Below are 5037 nucleotides of genomic sequence, written 5' to 3' on the forward strand. Positions count from 1 at the left end.
CATCTTCACATTTATTCTTGAACTGATATATTGATTTTTTGCTTGATGATTTTATGTATAGAAACCAACAGCTCTGACCCTTATTGAATTCGACTCATTCCGCTAGAGGGCGATGTCTTATGTTCAATAGAAAATTCGTATGTTCTCTTTGAAATGATGAAAAGTACCTCGGTATAAAAATCCTTCAGACAAGTAGCCACTATCAAAAAAAATGATTGTTTGATATAGAACTTCTCATTGATATACTTGATGAAATCATTTCAATTTGTAGCATGCCCGTCTGAGTTTTTACATAGATTCGACCAATGACTTTCTCACAAACAATTCTCCGACAGAAACAACAGGAAATAATGATTTCATTCACAATCTGTGGTCCTAATAGCCAAGAAAGTTGGGAGAAGTGAATGTTCGAGTCTTTCTAATTTGGCCAATAGTTGAGAACAATTCATTTTGCTTTAGTTCCATGTTGGAATCAATTTATCAGTTGGTGAAAAATAAGAAATTAAGTTCTTCAAACGAAACGTATTCTCTTTGAATTCGAATTTTTTGTACAACAAAACATAAGCAATACAGTAAAATCCTCGAGGCGCTCTAAGAGCGGTGCCTGTGCGGAAGTAGCAATTCACGTTGGGTTTGAATCGCTGGAATTCATATTCTTTTGGAAAAAGTTCTCAGAAAGTTTATTCCACATAAACGCAGTTCTCCAAATGAAGAGTTCTTGAACAATGAAGTTTGACTTGTGCTGAGTTGAACCACAAAACAATGAGCAGCCACAGTCCGTCGCGTATTTCTGATATGTACCGCTCTTGGTGGAATCAAATGTGCCAAGTCACTTGAGCACTATTAAACAGAGACAAATCTCCAACCTTTCATCGATGTTCCAGACTATCAATGTTGCAAGTGATGTTCGCGTCTCCAATCAGGCGGATGGCTCTTTTCTGGATGGAATTCAACAGCTTCAGGCTATTCGTATGCTCAGGAGCAGAGCTCCATACATGAGAACAAGACTGCAAAGTGGGACTGATCTGAGCTTTATAAAGCATCAAAAGCTGCTGAGGTGTACACAGTTTTCTGAATCAGTGTCCCAACCTTTTGAGAAGCACCATTTGCACCATCAACACCCAACAAATTCATCGAAGCAGAAAGCGGAATTGTCTGTCCCGAGATTATTATATTCGGTTCGGAGACATTTGTCTTTTGGAGAAAACCGATGCCTGGGTTTTCGTGGCACTGAATGGAACCTGGTTACTTTCCCCCCTATTCAAAATCACCTCCAGATCCTCATTGAGATATACAACCTTCTGCTGCCGGTGAAGATGTGCATCCGCAGCCGATGTCCTGGAACCCAAATGTAATGACGAGACAAGTTGCTGTCGTCAGCAAAGCAAGATATTGGACTCTTGTTTTTTTCCAATGAGTCGTTGATATGCAATAAAAAGAAGATTGGAGACAAAATGTTTCTTTGGTGAATACCAGCGTTGATGGTAAAAGTATTCGAAAGACATAGACGGCTATCGTTAACGAAATAAACGGAATTTTCGATGTAACTTGAACTATATTTCCATTAGTATCACCAAAAGATTATAGGATTCTTCCAAGCGTACATTGAATATTTTTTCAGTCTGACCTAAATAAAACATTGGAGACGATTCACATAACATTTTCAAACTCCTGATCTATTTGACTCCAAACTCTTGCCTTCCTTTTTCTTGATATACATGCTCGAGTTACGGATTCATTTCGTAAGAATTCGAAAAATGATAACAAACCCGATTTTTCGGTTTTTAATAAACCAGCCCACATGAACATTGTTATTCAAAATAGTTCCGCTCATCCGTATTAGAACAAAGTAGTTTAATTCAAACGCATCATTCACATACTACTAAATGTTTCTTTGACGTATGTGAGTTTCATTAAAAAACTGAATGTTGTGGAACAAATTGTGTACAATGATGGTTATGATAGCAATCTGACAATATAGTCCAAAAACTGCACAGTCAAGTCGTGAAGGAAATGTATTCGATACTGGGAGATGAGCATCAATATCACAAAAAGTTCATTTGAGTCTACCTATCATTAACAAAATTTTTCCAAAATGACTGCCTAAACATGGTCCATGAATACAAAAATAATAACTCTAGTATAACAGAGACAAAATTTTGGTGTCAGATGGGTCTGGAGATTATAAGCAGTCATATATAGGTCATAAGCTGTATTTTATATAGGTCAAAGTAGAAGAACACTCAAAGTAAGTACTTGTGAAAGAACATATACATTTTTTCCATTAAGGAAAAATGAATTCAACGCTTCTCAAGTAAATTCGACTCCGTTTCAAAATTCTTCATTTCTTGAAAACATTGAACTCAACTTCCTGAAAAGTATGGAAATTTGAAAATTCCCAATATCTAATGAAAGATCGAACTGCTTCGAATATTTCACCTCTGCTCAATCTGTTCTTACTAGACCTAGAATCAATTACTATCGAATATCATTGATTTTATTCACCTTTTCTGAATATAACTCGATAAATTATATAATATATCTGGTCTTACTAGTAGACGATTGAATTAATCGATCATTTGATCGGACATATGTTGTAGCCAATATTATAGATTATAAAATGATTATGAATCGGGTGTTTTTCAACATTCTCGCTTCTGGAAGCAAAGTACGTATGTACTTTGTTTGCTTCCAGTATGTACTACGGTCGATACCAACCGAACTGAAGATCTCCAATCTCGTGCAGTATGTCTGTAAATGGCTCAGTTCTCCGCATTTTCGGACATTTCAGTCCGCAATTGACGGTACATCGTGAATGAGTACGTATTCATGTGTAGCAACTAGCGAGCTTACAGTGTTTTGTCTTCACGGCCGACTGCCGGTTGAAACGCTCTCAAGTTATTTGTGGCGCATGAATATGCACCGACATTCATGAATTTTGCCGAAGGCGATACTTCACAGTGAATTCGTCTTTTGTGACGCGTATATAGAATGCGGAGACGTTCGTGCTCGGGAGAGAAACTCTTTCCAAAGAAGTATACCTAAATCGATGGAGAATAGGTTTTTGTGGAGTTTCTAGGAATTACTTCGCGATCTTTTTTTATGTTTTTGAATGTTACCGACTATGGACAATAAGTGGATCTATATCTGATGAAAAAATCTGCCCATTCCACTTACTTCATGGGAATTTGAATTGATTTTTATTCAAAAAACCTCTAGTAAAGAAACGTTAGAACTTTTGATAAACAACCACTTTCCTGGAAATCTGACTCTTGATAACAATAGACCTCCCATCTTCGAGGGCACTAAACGCCCAAAAAAGAACGATTGGGAGGTCGCAAAGAAGGTTATCACAGCACTGGCAGTTGAACGAGCTATCAAACCGTTTCAGCTCTTCCAGGACGCCCAAAAAAGAACAATTGGGAGGTCGCAAAGAAGGTTATCACAGCACTGGCAGTTGAATGAGCTATCAAACCGTTTCAGCCCTTCCAATCTCCTGATTTACTTCCATCTCATCTTCTAAACGGACTGGAAATTATTTTACCAATTCTCATAAAATTGTATAGAGCTAGTCTGGCGTGGAACTATATACCACCCAGTTGGTTGGCAGCAAGGGTGGTATATATACCTAAAGTGGGTCGGAGAGATCCACACCATAAATCGGTTCGACTAATTAGCCTTGCATCCTTCCTGTTGATAGGACTTGAGAGGATAATAGACGGACTCGTCAGAAGGGTAGCATTATATGCAACCCCCTTGAATAACCACCAGTATGTTTATGAAACTGGCAAATCGACAGATTTAGCATTAGGCAACCTTGTTGAGAAAATCTTCCAATCCCTTGACAACAAGGATATTGCGGTTGCTGTATTTTTTATACTGAAGGAGCACTACCTAAATTTATAGGATTGTCTCTGGCTAGGAAGGGTATAGAATCAACCATAACTGGCTAGATCTATGAAATGCTGGTTAGCGGAACTGCAAATAAGACACTTCAAGTAAAAACTATTAGGTTCAGGGTCACTAGGGGCTGCCCTCAACATGGGGTACTATCTCCCCCTTTGTGGTCGCTATTGATGGATAGTCTGATTGATGCCTTCGACAGAAGGAGAGTTAATCCGCAAGCTTATGCAGATGACCTTTTCATCCTGGTAAGGTCCACGTTGGGAAGGGTAGCTTGTAATATCCTCCAAAGCATGTTAGACGTTGTTCACAGTTGGTGCCTGAGGGAGCAGATGTCTAGCAAAACTGTGTTGATCCCCTTCACCAGGAGGAGAAAATTGGACGATCTAACCCTACTTTCCCTCAATGGCGAGGTCATTCCATTTGGAACGAAGGTGAAATATCTTGGCATTTTTCTTGATAAAAGACACCTGGAACGCTCACTTTGAAAAAGTTTTACACAAAGCCAAAGTGCCTTTATGGACATATCGAAGAATTTATGGTTTAGATCCCAAATAAATTCATTGGATTTATGTGATGATTGTCAGACCAATGATCACTTATGGTACAATTGCCTGGTGGCTGAAGGCTTTACAGAAAAAGACCCAAGCAAAGCTCTCTTGCTTACAGAGACAGGCTTGTTTGGCTATCAGTCGTGCCATCACTACCACACCGTCAGTGACCATGGAGATCCTTCTAGAACTACCTCCTCTCCACATTCTTCTGGAGAGAGAGGCTAGATGGACTGCATGCAGACTTGTGCACATTGCCAATTGCACAAATCAGTTCAATGCAGAGTGCAACAGACTGTTGGTTGACATTGGAAGTCACAGCATCCTGGAAATGACCTTTGACTCTATGTCTCCAAGTGTCAACTACGAACTGCCTTATAAAGTACTATTCCCGAGTAGAGAGGAATGGATTCTCCAGGAGAAGGAAATATCAAGAATAGATAGTTGTTGGTTAACAGATGGATGAAAAACACCTCCCGGTTCTGATGCAGGTGTTTTTAGTCGCAGACCCAGGAGAGAGATATCTACCTACCTAGGAACTTATGCAACTGTATTTCAAGCGGAAATTTACTCCACTGAATAG

The sequence above is a fragment of the Leptinotarsa decemlineata genome, unplaced genomic scaffold (assembly GCF_025532065.1).
Source record: "Leptinotarsa decemlineata unplaced genomic scaffold, Ldec_3_MD MMD2_tig00026354_RagTag_RagTag, whole genome shotgun sequence".
Classification (NCBI taxonomy): domain Eukaryota; kingdom Metazoa; phylum Arthropoda; class Insecta; order Coleoptera; family Chrysomelidae; genus Leptinotarsa; species Leptinotarsa decemlineata.